At 42.4% G+C, this 18,083-nt stretch overlaps 9 non-coding genes across 9 annotated transcripts; all 9 read right to left on the bottom strand.

Moving 5' to 3' along the window:
- Positions 1–3,124: 3,124 nt before the first annotated feature.
- On the bottom strand, positions 3,125–3,196 carry trnap-ugg. Its single transcript has one exon. It is a non-coding gene; the product is annotated as a tRNA-Pro (tRNA).
- A 1,234-nt stretch (positions 3,197–4,430) lies between these two features.
- On the bottom strand, positions 4,431–4,502 carry trnap-ugg. The gene has a single exon. It is a non-coding gene; the product is annotated as a tRNA-Pro (tRNA).
- Positions 4,503–5,736: 1,234 nt separating this feature from the next.
- Positions 5,737–5,808, bottom strand: trnap-ugg. Its single transcript has one exon. It is a non-coding gene; the product is annotated as a tRNA-Pro (tRNA).
- Positions 5,809–7,042: 1,234 nt separating this feature from the next.
- Positions 7,043–7,114, bottom strand: trnap-ugg. Its single transcript has one exon. It is a non-coding gene; the product is annotated as a tRNA-Pro (tRNA).
- Positions 7,115–8,348: 1,234 nt separating this feature from the next.
- Positions 8,349–8,420, bottom strand: trnap-ugg. The gene has a single exon. It is a non-coding gene; the product is annotated as a tRNA-Pro (tRNA).
- Positions 8,421–9,654: 1,234 nt separating this feature from the next.
- On the bottom strand, positions 9,655–9,726 carry trnap-ugg. The gene has a single exon. It is a non-coding gene; the product is annotated as a tRNA-Pro (tRNA).
- A 1,234-nt stretch (positions 9,727–10,960) lies between these two features.
- trnap-ugg lies at positions 10,961–11,032 on the bottom strand. Its single transcript has one exon. It is a non-coding gene; the product is annotated as a tRNA-Pro (tRNA).
- Positions 11,033–12,266: 1,234 nt separating this feature from the next.
- Positions 12,267–12,338, bottom strand: trnap-ugg. The gene has a single exon. It is a non-coding gene; the product is annotated as a tRNA-Pro (tRNA).
- Positions 12,339–13,572: 1,234 nt separating this feature from the next.
- trnap-ugg lies at positions 13,573–13,644 on the bottom strand. The gene has a single exon. It is a non-coding gene; the product is annotated as a tRNA-Pro (tRNA).
- Positions 13,645–18,083: the final 4,439 nt, after the last annotated feature.

The following is an 18,083-nucleotide window of genomic DNA, read 5'->3' as shown; positions in this document are numbered from 1 at the left end:
TGGACTAGATGGATTACCTAAAGAATTTTTTGTTACCTTTTGGGACCAATTGCAAGAACCCATGTTAAACATGTATAAAGAATCCTTCCAAAAAGGTACACTACCTCTATCCATGTGTACTGGGGTGATTTCTTTACTTTGTAAAAAAGGAAACAAAAGTGATCTCCAAAACTGGCGACCACTGTCCCTTCTGGGGGTGGACACAAAGATTTTATCAAAAGCACTCTTTTTCAGATTGCAAAAAATTGTCAGTCAGTTAATAGGAAAGGAGCAAACTTGTGCGGTCCCCGGACCGAAGGATAACAGATAACATAGCTTTAGTTAGAGACGCATTTCTATATTGTGACGAAAGACATCTACCCCTGTGTATATTGAGTTTAGATCTTTTGAACTTTTGATAGCATAAAGCCATCATTACATAGAAAGAACCCTGGACACTTTTGGTTTATATGGGACTTTTAGGAAATGGTTAAATCGTCTTCAAGACAATGCTGTAAGTAGAATATTAATAAATGGTTCTCTTATAAATACGTTAGAAATAAAATCAGGAGTGCGGCAGGGGTGCCCTCTTTCCCCCACTCTGTTTGTTTTAGCCATGGAACCATTGGCATGTGCTCTAAGAGAAGCTGCAAGTATAAAAGGTCTATCTCCCCCAGGTAGCAGGGGAGATGTAGCCAAGTTAAGTCTATACATGGGCGATGTAACCCTTCTTTTAACAATGACTCTATTCAAGAGACGCTAAGGCTGAGCGAATGTTTATCCCTGGCATCAGGCACCAAGCTAAATAAACATAAGAGCGAGGTCTTATACCTCAATTGGAGAGAGACAAAAAACTCACAGGAACTCACTGAAAAAGAGGGTTTTATTAAAGTATTAGGAATTCAAATAGGCAAAAATATGGAGATCAAAAATTGGTCGGATAAAATACCAAGGCTACAAGGCAAACTGTATCAGTGGAAAGACGGAGAACTATCATTATTAGGGAAAGTCTTAGTAATTAAAACAGAAGTCATTTCCACAATAGCACAACTTGCAACAACTTTGCCTCCACCACCTAAGGTAATAGCTTCCCTTAGGAAAATGATTTACCGTTTTATTTGGGGAACAAAACAAGAGAAAATAAAAAGAGAAATTATGTACAAACCGTGCGAGAAAGGAGGACGAGCGGTACCTGAAATAGAATCCAAATTAAATGCGATGTTCTTGACGCCTATACTTAAAGCTTGCTTGATGGAAAAAACGGAGCTAGTGTGGGCTCACTTTGCCAAATTTTGGGTAGGGAGAGGAATAATGAGGAAATGGGGTGTAAGGGTAAAACTGGACACCCCTTATTCAGAGGACAGTCCAAAAATCTATGAATTGTTTCTAAAAAAAAGTACATCCAGTTTTTGCTCAGATCCCTGCTGAAACATTAAGTAGTAAAAAAACAGAGGAGTTATTATATGACTTAAAAAGACTAACGCCAATAGGAAAACTGACCAAAGAACAATGTGTAAGAACTTGGAGAAATATATATTGTAAAAGCTTATCCAACTTACATAAGGATCTAGCGTACACCAATGTTTACCGACACAGGTTTTTTTGAAAAAATGAAATCTAACACGGAGCCCTAAATGTCCTAGGCCGTCATGTGGCGATGATGAAACAATTGAACACCTTTTTTGGACATGTCCTTTTGCTAGGGGAGTATGGCGTCTTATGAATACATGGCTTCAAAGTTTACAAAAATGCCCATTATCCTACGAAAAAATTGTATATGGTTGTCTAGAAAAAGAACCGGAAGGGAATGTTTATTGTTGGTGGATTATTATTAATTGTACAAAAGATGCAATTTGGAAAGCAAGGAATATATGGGTTTTTAAGAATTTTAGCATTGAAGGAAGGAGTGTTGTAAAATCTGTGATAAATCTAGTCAAAGAATACATAGCAAGAGATAAAACTGGTGGAACTGAAAAAGATCTGTATAATAAATGGAAACTACCAAAAAACTAATGGACTAGAAGATACTCTGAACCGAATTATGCTACAAAGGAATTTTGTCGTTATTGCGCTTTCCCAATTTAAAATATTGTAAATTTACAGTTTTGTGTTGTAAAATTCTCCTTTTTCCTTTGATGATACGAGCTAAGGCTATTGATTATCGCCATAAGGAGGAAAACGCGTTTCTCATGTCTTTGTGTTTATGGTTTTTTTCTTTCTTTTTTGTCCCTTTGAGCTCATGATTGTAAAAAAAAACCCTTGTTGTTGTGAACAAAAATCCCTGGAAAAACTGAATATTGAAAGATCGCTTTCACTTAGGAGGGAAACACTAGAAGCTATTGTGAACTAGATTATGTTATAAAAAAAGAATTTTTGTTGTTACTCCTTTTTTTAATTTAAAAATATTTTAAATTGACACCTTTGGGTTTTAACGTTATTTCATAATTTCCTTTAATTTTAGAAGCTAAGGAATTTGACTATGGCTATAAGAAAAATGTGCTCTTTATATCCTTGTTTTTTTGGGGGGGTTTTGTGAGGAGAGCCTTCCAGCTTTGTAGGGAAGTTTAGCAGAAGAATGTCAGTGTTTTGTGAGAGTCACTGCTCTATTAACGTAGTTGATCATGAACACAGCAGCGTCTTAATCAGCAAGCATTGGGCTCACCCAGAACTTCCAGGAGGTCCAGGACAGGACTTCTCACACCCATAATGTCACTTTTGTGCTCAATCATTTCAATGGCTCTCTGTCCACTGGTTATTCACCACAGGCCTTTAACTTGACTGTAACAAAAGCATGGCTTATACATCTCCATCTTAATACCAATGCTGTAGTCAAATGGCAGAACTAAAATAACCTTTCTTTCATCTATGAAATCCTTGAAAAGATATGACATTTTACTGAGCATGCCGTTTTGTTTGGCATTTACTTTGGTGACAAAGCTTTATAAGACTGAGAGATTTCTGACATTGAGACTTCATCTGTGGTGGCTCTGGAAATGCACTCTTGCATGACTAAGTACTGGCAAGACCTGAACTTAACGCAGAAATGAAGGCTGAAATCAAAGTTTCATATGCCTTCTCACTGGTTTCTGAAATGTTAAGATGACAGTTTGTACTTTCTCCACACAACAAACAGAACTGCTGTGAAGGGCTCGTCCGGGAGTTGAACCCGGGACCTCTCGCACCCAAAGCGAGAATCATACCCCTAGACCAACGAGCCGAAAGACCGCCCATGTCCAGCATAGAAGGGCGCGGACGACCGATTTAAAAACAACATGAAACAATGGCGTAATGAACCAGGTGTGAAAACAGACTTTGTATGCTGGAATTTCTTTTAGCACAGAAGCTGTCAGCTAGGTTGAGCACAAAGATAGGAAAAGATTTGAGGGATAGTGGCTGGGATCCAAGGATGTCAACCACTTACCCCTTGCCCATACGCCTACCAAAGCCCTTTGTATGAGGCCTCTGGAACCTTCACCTTCCATCCGACTGGATCAGTACTCTCCAAACTTTCACCAAGCGGCAGTTTCTCTATTGTCTTTGTCCATACCAAAGCTGTCATGCCCACCCAGAAATACTGTGCTTTGCTCCAGAGATCTTGATCTGCTTCTTTTCCGACATAGCACATCCCCCGCAAGGAAAGCCAGTTCGGTACTCCACTGAGGTATCTTGCTGGATGCTAGGCAACTTCCCCACAATCTTGGGAGTGTTCCATGTCCGTAATTACCATGTTTAATTGGACTATTTTGTTGGTTTGCTGCACGTTTGCGTTTGTTTAGTTTCTTGGTTTCTGATGGCAAATGTCTGAAAAAGAAAAGCTGATCTGGAGTGGCAAGACACTGTGAGGAGAGCCTTCCAGCTTTGTAGGGAAGTTTAGCAGAAGAATGTCAGTGTTTTGTGAGAGTCACTGCTCTATTAACGTAGTTGATCATGAACACAGCAGCGTCTTAATCAGCAAGCATTGGGCTCACCCAGAACTTCCAGGAGGTCCAGGACAGGACTTCTCACACCCATAATGTCACTTTTGTGCTCAATCATTTCAATGGCTCTCTGTCCACTGGTTATTCACCACAGGCCTTTAACTTGACTGTAACAAAAGCATGGCTTATACATCTCCATCTTAATACCAATGCTGTAGTCAAATGGCAGAACTAAAATAACCTTTCTTTCATCTATGAAATCCTTGAAAAGATATGACATTTTACTGAGCATGCCGTTTTGTTTGGCATTTACTTTGGTGACAAAGCTTTATAAGACTGAGAGATTTCTGACATTGAGACTTTATCTGTGGTGGCTCTGGAAATCCACTCTTGCATGACTAAGTACTGGCAAGACCTGAACTTAACGCAGAAATGAAGGCTGAAATCAAAGTTTCATATGCCTTCTCACTGGTTTCTGAAATGTTAAGATGACAGTTTGTACTTTCTCCACACAACAAACAGAACTGCTGTGAAGGGCTCGTCCGGGAGTTGAACCCGGGACCTCTCGCACCCAAAGCGAGAATCATACCCCTAGACCAACGAGCCGAAAGACCGCCCATGTCCAGCATAGAAGGGCGCGGACGACCGATTTAAAAACAACATGAAACAATGGCGTAATGAACCAGATGTGAAAACAGACTTTGTATGCTGGAATTTCTTTTAGCACAGAAGCTGTCAGCTAGGTTGAGCACAAAGATAGGAAAAGATTTGAGGGATAGTGGCTGGGATCCAAGGATGTCAACCACTTACCCCTTGCCCATACGCCTACCAAAGCCCTTTGTATGAGGCCTCTGGAACCTTCACCTTCCATCCGACTGGATCAGTACTCTCCAAACTTTCACCAAGCGGCAGTTTCTCTATTGTCTTTGTCCATACCAAAGCTGTCATGCCCACCCAGAAATACTGTGCTTTGCTCCAGAGATCTTGATCTGCTTCTTTTCCGACATAGCACATCCCCCGCAAGGAAAGCCAGTTCGGTACTCCACTGAGGTATCTTGCTGGATGCTAGGCAACTTCCCCACAATCTTGGGAGTGTTCCATGTCCGTAATTACCATGTTTAATTGGACTATTTTGTTGGTTTGCTGCACGTTTGCGTTTGTTTAGTTTCTTGGTTTCTGATGGCAAATGTCTGAAAAAGAAAAGCTGATCTGGAGTGGCAAGACACTGTGAGGAGAGCCTTCCAGCTTTGTAGGGAAGTTTAGCAGAAGAATGTCAGTGTTTTGTGAGAGTCACTGCTCTATTAACGTAGTTGATCATGAACACAGCAGCGTCTTAATCAGCAAGCATTGGGCTCACCCAGAACTTCCAGGAGGTCCAGGACAGGACTTCTCACACCCATAATGTCACTTTTGTGCTCAATCATTTCAATGGCTCTCTGTCCACTGGTTATTCACCACAGGCCTTTAACTTGACTGTAACAAAAGCATGGCTTATACATCTCCATCTTAATACCAATGCTGTAGTCAAATGGCAGAACTAAAATAACCTTTCTTTCATCTATGAAATCCTTGAAAAGATATGACATTTTACTGAGCATGCCGTTTTGTTTGGCATTTACTTTGGTGACAAAGCTTTATAAGACTGAGAGATTTCTGACATTGAGACTTTATCTGTGGTGGCTCTGGAAATCCACTCTTGCATGACTAAGTACTGGCAAGACCTGAACTTAACGCAGAAATGAAGGCTGAAATCAAAGTTTCATATGCCTTCTCACTGGTTTCTGAAATGTTAAGATGACAGTTTGTACTTTCTCCACACAACAAACAGAACTGCTGTGAAGGGCTCGTCCGGGAGTTGAACCCGGGACCTCTCGCACCCAAAGCGAGAATCATACCCCTAGACCAACGAGCCGAAAGACCGCCCATGTCCAGCATAGAAGGGCGCGGACGACCGATTTAAAAACAACATGAAACAATGGCGTAATGAACCAGATGTGAAAACAGACTTTGTATGCTGGAATTTCTTTTAGCACAGAAGCTGTCAGCTAGGTTGAGCACAAAGATAGGAAAAGATTTGAGGGATAGTGGCTGGGATCCAAGGATGTCAACCACTTACCCCTTGCCCATACGCCTACCAAAGCCCTTTGTATGAGGCCTCTGGAACCTTCACCTTCCATCCGACTGGATCAGTACTCTCCAAACTTTCACCAAGCGGCAGTTTCTCTATTGTCTTTGTCCATACCAAAGCTGTCATGCCCACCCAGAAATACTGTGCTTTGCTCCAGAGATTTTGATCTGCTTCTTTTCCGACATAGCACATCCCCCGCAAGGAAAGCCAGTTCGGTACTCCACTGAGGTATCTTGCTGGATGCTAGGCAACTTCCCCACAATCTTGGGAGTGTTCCATGTCCGTAATTACCATGTTTAATTGGACTATTTTGTTGGTTTGCTGCACGTTTGCGTTTGTTTAGTTTCTTGGTTTCTGATGGCAAATGTCTGAAAAAGAAAAGCTGATCTGGAGTGGCAAGACACTGTGAGGAGAGCCTTCCAGCTTTGTAGGGAAGTTTAGCAGAAGAATGTCAGTGTTTTGTGAGAGTCACTGCTCTATTAACGTAGTTGATCATGAACACAGCAGCGTCTTAATCAGCAAGCATTGGGCTCACCCAGAACTTCCAGGAGGTCCAGGACAGGACTTCTCACACCCATAATGTCACTTTTGTGCTCAATCATTTCAATGGCTCTCTGTCCACTGGTTATTCACCACAGGCCTTTAACTTGACTGTAACAAAAGCATGGCTTATACATCTCCATCTTAATACCAATGCTGTAGTCAAATGGCAGAACTAAAATAACCTTTCTTTCATCTATGAAATCCTTGAAAAGATATGACATTTTACTGAGCATGCCGTTTTGTTTGGCATTTACTTTGGTGACAAAGCTTTTTAAGACTGAGAGATTTCTGACATTGAGACTTTATCTGTGGTGGCTCTGGAAATCCACTCTTGCATGACTAAGTACTGGCAAGACCTGAACTTAACGCAGAAATGAAGGCTGAAATCAAAGTTTCATATGCCTTCTCACTGGTTTCTGAAATGTTAAGATGACAGTTTGTACTTTCTCCACACAACAAACAGAACTGCTGTGAAGGGCTCGTCCGGGAGTTGAACCCGGGACCTCTCGCACCCAAAGCGAGAATCATACCCCTAGACCAACGAGCCGAGAGACCGCCCATGTCCAGCATAGAAGGGCGCGGACGACCGATTTAAAAACAACATGAAACAATGGCGTAATGAACCAGATGTGAAAACAGACTTTGTATGCTGGAATTTCTTTTAGCACAGAAGCTGTCAGCTAGGTTGAGCACAAAGATAGGAAAAGATTTGAGGGATAGTGGCTGGGATCCAAGGATGTCAACCACTTACCCCTTGCCCATACGCCTACCAAAGCCCTTTGTATGAGGCCTCTGGAACCTTCACCTTCCATCCGACTGGATCAGTACTCTCCAAACTTTCACCAAGCGGCAGTTTCTCTATTGTCTTTGTCCATACCAAAGCTGTCATGCCCACCCAGAAATACTGTGCTTTGCTCCAGAGATTTTGATCTGCTTCTTTTCCGACATAGCACATCCCCCGCAAGGAAAGCCAGTTCGGTACTCCACTGAGGTATCTTGCTGGATGCTAGGCAACTTCCCCACAATCTTGGGAGTGTTCCATGTCCGTAATTACCATGTTTAATTGGACTATTTTGTTGGTTTGCTGCACGTTTGCGTTTGTTTAGTTTCTTGGTTTCTGATGGCAAATGTCTGAAAAAGAAAAGCTGATCTGGAGTGGCAAGACACTGTGAGGAGAGCCTTCCAGCTTTGTAGGGAAGTTTAGCAGAAGAATGTCAGTGTTTTGTGAGAGTCACTGCTCTATTAACGTAGTTGATCATGAACACAGCAGCGTCTTAATCAGCAAGCATTGGGCTCACCCAGAACTTCCAGGAGGTCCAGGACAGGACTTCTCACACCCATAATGTCACTTTTGTGCTCAATCATTTCAATGGCTCTCTGTCCACTGGTTATTCACCACAGGCCTTTAACTTGACTGTAACAAAAGCATGGCTTATACATCTCCATCTTAATACCAATGCTGTAGTCAAATGGCAGAACTAAAATAACCTTTCTTTCATCTATGAAATCCTTGAAAAGATATGACATTTTACTGAGCATGCCGTTTTGTTTGGCATTTACTTTGGTGACAAAGCTTTTTAAGACTGAGAGATTTCTGACATTGAGACTTTATCTGTGGTGGCTCTGGAAATCCACTCTTGCATGACTAAGTACTGGCAAGACCTGAACTTAACGCAGAAATGAAGGCTGAAATCAAAGTTTCATATGCCTTCTCACTGGTTTCTGAAATGTTAAGATGACAGTTTGTACTTTCTCCACACAACAAACAGAACTGCTGTGAAGGGCTCGTCCGGGAGTTGAACCCGGGACCTCTCGCACCCAAAGCGAGAATCATACCCCTAGACCAACGAGCCGAGAGACCGCCCATGTCCAGCATAGAAGGGCGCGGACGACCGATTTAAAAACAACATGAAACAATGGCGTAATGAACCAGGTGTGAAAACAGACTTTGTATGCTGGAATTTCTTTTAGCACAGAAGCTGTCAGCTAGGTTGAGCACAAAGATAGGAAAAGATTTGAGGGATAGTGGCTGGGATCCAAGGATGTCAACCACTTACCCCTTGCCCATACGCCTACCAAAGCCCTTTGTATGAGGCCTCTGGAACCTTCACCTTCCATCCGACTGGATCAGTACTCTCCAAACTTTCACCAAGCGGCAGTTTCTCTATTGTCTTTGTCCATACCAAAGCTGTCATGCCCACCCAGAAATACTGTGCTTTGCTCCAGAGATTTTGATCTGCTTCTTTTCCGACATAGCACATCCCCCGCAAGGAAAGCCAGTTCGGTACTCCACTGAGGTATCTTGCTGGATGCTAGGCAACTTCCCCACAATCTTGGGAGTGTTCCATGTCCGTAATTACCATGTTTAATTGGACTATTTTGTTGGTTTGCTGCACGTTTGCGTTTGTTTAGTTTCTTGGTTTCTGATGGCAAATGTCTGAAAAAGAAAAGCTGATCTGGAGTGGCAAGACACTGTGAGGAGAGCCTTCCAGCTTTGTAGGGAAGTTTAGCAGAAGAATGTCAGTGTTTTGTGAGAGTCACTGCTCTATTAACGTAGTTGATCATGAACACAGCAGCGTCTTAATCAGCAAGCATTGGGCTCACCCAGAACTTCCAGGAGGTCCAGGACAGGACTTCTCACACCCATAATGTCACTTTTGTGCTCAATCATTTCAATGGCTCTCTGTCCACTGGTTATTCACCACAGGCCTTTAACTTGACTGTAACAAAAGCATGGCTTATACATCTCCATCTTAATACCAATGCTGTAGTCAAATGGCAGAACTAAAATAACCTTTCTTTCATCTATGAAATCCTTGAAAAGATATGACATTTTACTGAGCATGCCGTTTTGTTTGGCATTTACTTTGGTGACAAAGCTTTATAAGACTGAGAGATTTCTGACATTGAGACTTTATCTGTGGTGGCTCTGGAAATCCACTCTTGCATGACTAAGTACTGGCAAGACCTGAACTTAACGCAGAAATGAAGGCTGAAATCAAAGTTTCATATGCCTTCTCACTGGTTTCTGAAATGTTAAGATGACAGTTTGTACTTTCTCCACACAACAAACAGAACTGCTGTGAAGGGCTCGTCCGGGAGTTGAACCCGGGACCTCTCGCACCCAAAGCGAGAATCATACCCCTAGACCAACGAGCCGAAAGACCGCCCATGTCCAGCATAGAAGGGCGCGGACGACCGATTTAAAAACAACATGAAACAATGGCGTAATGAACCAGGTGTGAAAACAGACTTTGTATGCTGGAATTTCTTTTAGCACAGAAGCTGTCAGCTAGGTTGAGCACAAAGATAGGAAAAGATTTGAGGGATAGTGGCTGGGATCCAAGGATGTCAACCACTTACCCCTTGCCCATACGCCTACCAAAGCCCTTTGTATGAGGCCTCTGGAACCTTCACCTTCCATCCGACTGGATCAGTACTCTCCAAACTTTCACCAAGCGGCAGTTTCTCTATTGTCTTTGTCCATACCAAAGCTGTCATGCCCACCCAGAAATACTGTGCTTTGCTCCAGAGATCTTGATCTGCTTCTTTTCCGACATAGCACATCCCCCGCAAGGAAAGCCAGTTCGGTACTCCACTGAGGTATCTTGCTGGATGCTAGGCAACTTCCCCACAATCTTGGGAGTGTTCCATGTCCGTAATTACCATGTTTAATTGGACTATTTTGTTGGTTTGCTGCACGTTTGCGTTTGTTTAGTTTCTTGGTTTCTGATGGCAAATGTCTGAAGAAGAAAAGCTGATCTGGAGTGACAAGACACTGTGAGGAGAGCCTTCCAGCTTTGTAGGGAAGTTTAGCAGAAGAATGTCAGTGTTTTGTGAGAGTCACTGCTCTATTAACGTAGTTGATCATGAACACAGCAGCGTCTTAATCAGCAAGCATTGGGCTCACCCAGAACTTCCAGGAGGTCCAGGACAGGACTTCTCACACCCATAATGTCACTTTTGTGCTCAATCATTTCAATGGCTCTCTGTCCACTGGTTATTCACCACAGGCCTTTAACTTGACTGTAACAAAAGCATGGCTTATACATCTCCATCTTAATACCAATGCTGTAGTCAAATGGCAGAACTAAAATAACCTTTCTTTCATCTATGAAATCCTTGAAAAGATATGACATTTTACTGAGCATGCCGTTTTGTTTGGCATTTACTTTGGTGACAAAGCTTTTTAAGACTGAGAGATTTCTGACATTGAGACTTCATCTGTGGTGGCTCTGGAAATGCACTCTTGCATGTCTAAGTACTGGCAAGACCTGAACTTAACGCAGAAATGAAGGCTGAAATCAAAGTTTCATATGCCTTCTCACTGGTTTCTGAAATGTTAAGATGACAGTTTGTACTTTCTCCACACAACAAACAGAACTGCTGTGAAGGGCTCGTCCGGGAGTTGAACCCGGGACCTCTCGCACCCAAAGCGAGAATCATACCCCTAGACCAACGAGCCGAGAGACCGCCCATGTCCAGCATAGAAGGGCGCGGACGACCGATTTAAAAACAACATGAAACAATGGCGTAATGAACCAGGTGTGAAAACAGACTTTGTATGCTGGAATTTCTTTTAGCACAGAAGCTGTCAGCTAGGTTGAGCACAAAGATAGGAAAAGATTTGAGGGATAGTGGCTGGGATCCAAGGATGTCAACCACTTACCCCTTGCCCATACGCCTACCAAAGCCCTTTGTATGAGGCCTCTGGAACCTTCACCTTCCATCCGACTGGATCAGTACTCTCCAAACTTTCACCAAGCGGCAGTTTCTCTATTGTCTTTGTCCATACCAAAGCTGTCATGCCCACCCAGAAATACTGTGCTTTGCTCCAGAGATTTTGATCTGCTTCTTTTCCGACATAGCACATCCCCCGCAAGGAAAGCCAGTTCGGTACTCCACTGAGGTATCTTGCTGGATGCTAGGCAACTTCCCCACAATCTTGGGAGTGTTCCATGTCCGTAATTACCATGTTTAATTGGACTATTTTGTTGGTTTGCTGCACGTTTGCGTTTGTTTAGTTTCTTGGTTTCTGATGGCAAATGTCTGAAAAAGAAAAGCTGATCTGGAGTGGCAAGACACTGTGAGGAGAGCCTTCCAGCTTTGTAGGGAAGTTTAGCAGAAGAATGTCAGTGTTTTGTGAGAGTCACTGCTCTATTAACGTAGTTGATCATGAACACAGCAGCGTCTTAATCAGCAAGCATTGGGCTCACCCAGAACTTCCAGGAGGTCCAGGACAGGACTTCTCACACCCATAATGTCACTTTTGTGCTCAATCATTTCAATGGCTCTCTGTCCACTGGTTATTCACCACAGGCCTTTAACTTGACTGTAACAAAAGCATGGCTTATACATCTCCATCTTAATACCAATGCTGTAGTCAAATGGCAGAACTAAAATAACCTTTCTTTCATCTATGAAATCCTTGAAAAGATATGACATTTTACTGAGCATGCCGTTTTGTTTGGCATTTACTTTGGTGACAAAGCTTTATAAGACTGAGAGATTTCTGACATTGAGACTTTATCTGTGGTGGCTCTGGAAATCCACTCTTGCATGACTAAGTACTGGCAAGACCTGAACTTAACGCAGAAATGAAGGCTGAAATCAAAGTTTCATATGCCTTCTCACTGGTTTCTGAAATGTTAAGATGACAGTTTGTACTTTCTCCACACAACAAACAGAACTGCTGTGAAGGGCTCGTCCGGGAGTTGAACCCGGGACCTCTCGCACCCAAAGCGAGAATCATACCCCTAGACCAACGAGCCGAGAGACCGCCCATGTCCAGCATAGAAGGGCGCGGACGACCGATTTAAAAACAACATGAAACAATGGCGTAATGAACCAGGTGTGAAAACAGACTTTGTATGCTGGAATTTCTTTTAGCACAGAAGCTGTCAGCTAGGTTGAGCACAAAGATAGGAAAAGATTTGAGGGATAGTGGCTGGGATCCAAGGATGTCAACCACTTACCCCTTGCCCATACGCCTACCAAAGCCCTTTGTATGAGGCCTCTGGAACCTTCACCTTCCATCCGACTGGATCAGTACTCTCCAAACTTTCACCAAGCGGCAGTTTCTCTATTGTCTTTGTCCATACCAAAGCTGTCATGCCCACCCAGAAATACTGTGCTTTGCTCCAGAGATCTTGATCTGCTTCTTTTCCGACATAGCACATCCCCCGCAAGGAAAGCCAGTTCGGTACTCCACTGAGGTATCTTGCTGGATGCTAGGCAACTTCCCCACAATCTTGGGAGTGTTCCATGTCCGTAATTACCATGTTTAATTGGACTATTTTGTTGGTTTGCTGCACGTTTGCGTTTGTTTAGTTTCTTGGTTTCTGATGGCAAATGTCTGAAAAAGAAAAGCTGATCTGGAGTGGCAAGACACTGTGAGGAGAGCCTTCCAGCTTTGTAGGGAAGTTTAGCAGAAGAATGTCAGTGTTTTGTGAGAGTCACTGCTCTATTAACGTAGTTGATCATGAACACAGCAGCGTCTTAATCAGCAAGCATTGGGCTCACCCAGAACTTCCAGGAGGTCCAGGACAGGACTTCTCACACCCATAATGTCACTTTTGTGCTCAATCATTTCAATGGCTCTCTGTCCACTGGTTATTCACCACAGGCCTTTAACTTGACTGTAACAAAAGCATGGCTTATACATCTCCATCTTAATACCAATGCTGTAGTCAAATGGCAGAACTAAAATAACCTTTCTTTCATCTATGAAATCCTTGAAAAGATATGACATTTTACTGAGCATGCCGTTTTGTTTGGCATTTACTTTGGTGACAAAGCTTTTTAAGACTGAGAGATTTCTGACATTGAGACTTTATCTGTGGTGGCTCTGGAAATCCACTCTTGCATGACTAAGTACTGGCAAGACCTGAACTTAACGCAGAAATGAAGGCTGAAATCAAAGTTTCATATGCCTTCTCACTGGTTTCTGAAATGTTAAGATGACAGTTTGTACTTTCTCCACACAACAAACAGAACTGCTGTGAAGGGCTCGTCCGGGAGTTGAACCCGGGACCTCTCGCACCCAAAGCGAGAATCATACCCCTAGACCAACGAGCCGAAAGACCGCCCATGTCCAGCATAGAAGGGCGCGGACGACCGATTTAAAAACAACATGAAACAATGGCGTAATGAACCAGGTGTGAAAACAGACTTTGTATGCTGGAATTTCTTTTAGCACAGAAGCTGTCAGCTAGGTTGAGCACAAAGATAGGAAAAGATTTGAGGGATAGTGGCTGGGATCCAAGGATGTCAACCACTTACCCCTTGCCCATACGCCTACCAAAGCCCTTTGTATGAGGCCTCTGGAACCTTCACCTTCCATCCGACTGGATCAGTACTCTCCAAACTTTCACCAAGCGGCAGTTTCTCTATTGTCTTTGTCCATACTAAAGTTGTCATGCCCACCCAGAAGTCTTGGGCTTTGCTCCAGAGATCTTGATCTGCTTCTTTTCCGACATCGCACATCCCCCGCAAGGAAAGCCAGTTCGGTAATCCACTGAGGTATCTTGCTGGATGCTAGGCAACTTCCCCACAATCTTGGGAGTGTTCCATGTCAGTAATTATCATGTTTAATTGGACTATTTTGTTGATTTGCTGCACGTTTGCATTTGTTTAGTTTCTTGGTTTCTGATGACAAATGTCTGAAAAAGAAAAGCTGATCTGGAGTGGCAAGACACTGTGAAGAGAGCCTTCCAGCTTTGTAGGGAAGCTTTAGCAGAAGAATGTCAGTGTTTTGTGAGAGTCACTGCTCTATTAACATAGTTGATCATGAACACAGCAGCGTCTTAATCAGCAAGCATTGGGCTCACCCAGAACTTCCAGGAGGTCCAGGACAGGACTTCTCACACCCATAATGTCACTTTTGTGCTCAATCATTTCAATGGCTCTCTGTCCACTGGTTATTCACCACAGGCCTTTAACTTGACTGTAACAAAAGCATGGCTTATACATCTCCATCTTAATACCAATGCTGTAGTCAAATGGCAGAACCAAAATAACCTTTCTTTCATCTATGAAATCCTTGAAAAGATATGACATTTTACTGAGCATGCCGTTTTGTTTGGCATTTACTTTGGTGACAAAGCTTTTTAAGACTGAGAGATTTCTGACATTGAGACTTTATCTGTGGTGGCTCTGGAAATGCACTCTTGCATGACTAAAAACTGGAAAGACCTGAACTTAAGCCAGAAATTAATGCTGAAATCAAAGTTTCATATGCCTTTTCACTGGTTTCTGAAACGTTAGGATGACAGTTTGTACTTTTTCCACACAACAAACAGAACTGCTGTGAAGTGGAAGGGCTCATCCGGGAGTTGAACACGGGACCTTTTGCACCCTAAGCCTAAGCGAGAATCACACCCCTAGACCAACAAGCCGAGAGACCCCCCATGTGCAGCATAGAAGGGCGTGGACGACCCATTTAAAAACAACATGAAACAATGGTATAATGAACCAGGTGTGAAAATTAAATCAAAAAAGACCGATAAATGAATCAAAAAACGTTCTGTCATCCCTGGATTTGAGACTAGGGGACGGGACCTTCAGATGCTGTGTAGGCGACCTCAGAGCCCTGGCTGGAGCTTGCTGGTGAAGCAGGTCTGACAGATACAAAGGAGGTAAACCATTTCAGGGTTTAAAAACAAGTAACAAAATTTTGTACTGAGTCCCAAAATCAATGGGAAGCCAATGTTATGTAGAAAGTATGGCGGCAATGTGATCACGTTGCCTTCTAAGCAACTGAACAGCTGTATTTTCAGCAAACTGCAATCGGTGCAACGATGACCGATCATGGCCATAATACAGGGAGCAGGTGGATGACATTCTTGATAATGCTTAAACAGGTAGGGCTTTATCTTGTCAAGAATCCTCAAATAAAAGAAAATGCTGACAAAATGCTGAAAGATCCTGAGATGACCTGCCAGTGGACGTTAAACGAGCTATCAATGATCACACCAAGATTTTTCACATGGGTTCAACAGTGTAAAGTAAGCTGACCAAGAACACTTACAGCAGTATGACCAACCAGTATGAGTTGCTTTTTTTTTACTCTCATTGTTTTTTGTATTGCTTAGTTTTCATTGTATTTTTCTTTCACTGTTTTTTTGTTTTTTTTTAAGCTTCTTAGCTGTTTTCTGTTGAGCACCTTTGTTCAGTAAGGTGCAGGCCCGGACTGGCTGTCGGTGGCCTTGGCTCTTAAGTGGCCTAACTGGAGAAAGAAAATAAATAAAAAGAATAAAAAGTAAAAAAGAATCACGGCGAACTACACTGGTGCAGTTGATTGGTCTGCAGAAACTGGCACCCGCCCACTTGTGTTCGTAAGTTTTCACCTTCACTAATTGTCGATTGATTAAAAATATCAGTAGCCAAGTTTTATTTTCAACATGAGAACTAATCAACACGAGAGCGTGTGGAGGCCGAACAGCAGAGAGACAGAGGAACGTGGTACTGGTAGCCTACTAATGGACTTGGAAAAAGAGGAACGGAGGAGCAGAAAGAGAACTTACTAAAAAAAGAGAGAAGGCGCTTGAAGAGGGGGCGGGAAATGGAGGAAATTTTCCGATATTTTTTAAGTCCTCCACCAGCAGTGGTGTCCAGTGATCCGCAACGTCACTTGAGTTAACCATTTAATAAATGACAGATGCGGGGGGGCAGCGTGTTGTTTGGGGGCAAACTTTTATCTGAAGATAACATGATCAGTGGTGAAGATTCTCCATGAGCCTTTTTATGTAGCTTGTTTGTTGTTTTATTATTAAACCTCACATCATCCCAAACACATAACTACAAATGCACATGCTAACTGTTTACATATACTGTCCACATCTGTCCCTGTCCAACACACAAGTAGTTGCACAGCTGTGAAAGTGAAGAACATTTCATTAGTCAGGTTAAATGCTGATGAGGGAACTTTTGATTTAATCAGTGTGTCAGTGTGTTAATCTGGACGTAAATAATGTGGCTGCAGCATTTGATGCTTGTTGGGTAAATGTTGATGTCTGAGGTTTTAGTTAAAACTCCATATGGAGTGTGTGTGGATGTGTTTCTGTTCCCATGGTAATGACATTGCTTATTTTCCTTCATGAAACATTTGGTGGGTCCTGCTGAGCCAAACATATTTCCACAGATGGGCTGCTGCATGATAAAGTTTGGGAACCCCTCCTAAAGTTGGACAGTGTCTTAGCTGTCTAAGTTGAGAAGACTTTTTAATTTTCTGATGTTATTTGAATCACATCAGGTGAACTTGCTGTTGACCACTTCATGTTTTTAGTAGTGAATATTGCTGTTGGTGCATTAAATGTACTATGGTAACCTTGCATCTAAATGATTTGCAGACTAAATGAAACAATCATGTTATTTATCTCAACAGAAGATCATCATTAATATAAGAGTACTGGTTTGACTTTTGTATCGAACCTTTTGACGAGAAGAGAGAAACACTGGACTATTGATTTGATATGAATGTTGGTCTAGAATAATGAGCTTTGGTGATTATTAAGTCCATGTGTGTGTATGTACACTTGCACAAGTGTGAGCATATGCATGCAGTATATATGTTGGGGTGGCCTGAGTGAGTGTACGACTCCCGGCCTGACTTTGGGTCCCAGTTCAGCCCTGGTAAGGTGGCTTGGCAAATTGTTCAGCTGAAATGAATTAAATAAGTGTTTATTGTGTTAATACACTTGAAAACAACTACATCAGCATACGTTTTTTTTTTATTTACATATTCATTATAATCCTTTTCCAGACTACTGAAGGAAATCAACAGCCATTTAACAAATGCAGACCAGAGGTTCTGTTCTCTAAAGAAAAGCACAGTCAAGTTAGCAAGTACAGTATGTAATCAAATGTAGTTTAAGACACTTTCGCTTTCCAGTCTATTTGCCTTCATTTGACATCTATTTTCTTCATGAACATATCTCCGGGTTTCAGCTCTTGTCTGTCCAATTTCGGTGATTTTTTGGGACATTTTTTTCTCTATCGGTGCTGGTCAGTGAATCCAAGGAGGCAGCAATCTTTCTTTACTGTTTACCAAAAACTGGCCTCTGATTGGTGTAGAGTGATTTCACTTTCGAAGTAAAATGTTGTTACGCTGAACAGTAGCTGGAAACATTGTAACATCAGTATTGGCAAAGATTAACATCATGAACCACATGGTCCTCAATTTCAGACCCAGCAGCAGGTCCATCATCACGTACAGATGAGGCTGAAGTTATTGAGTTTACAATCAATCATTTGCAGGTGTTTGAAACAAAATGATCTCAGAAACACTGACATTAAGTTTTTTATTCAGTTGTATGTTCTGCTATAAGCAGGTATAGATAATCTTGCATCTATCTAGCTTATGTGGGGTCTGTCCTGCTAGTAGCAGAGAGTAAAGCTCGTTACATACTCCGCAAGAAGCAAGAAGTTTGTTCTTGTTCTCGGCCGCAAGAACAAGAAAAATGTTTGCATTGGTCCGATCATTTCATCCTCCACAAGATTCTTCATCCGTGACTGGC

The sequence above is a fragment of the Melanotaenia boesemani genome, chromosome 9 (genome assembly GCF_017639745.1).
Source record: "Melanotaenia boesemani isolate fMelBoe1 chromosome 9, fMelBoe1.pri, whole genome shotgun sequence".
Lineage (NCBI taxonomy): Eukaryota > Metazoa > Chordata > Actinopteri > Atheriniformes > Melanotaeniidae > Melanotaenia > Melanotaenia boesemani.
Note: the sequence above shows the minus strand (reverse complement) of the source record. Positions and strands in the feature narration are given on the sequence as shown.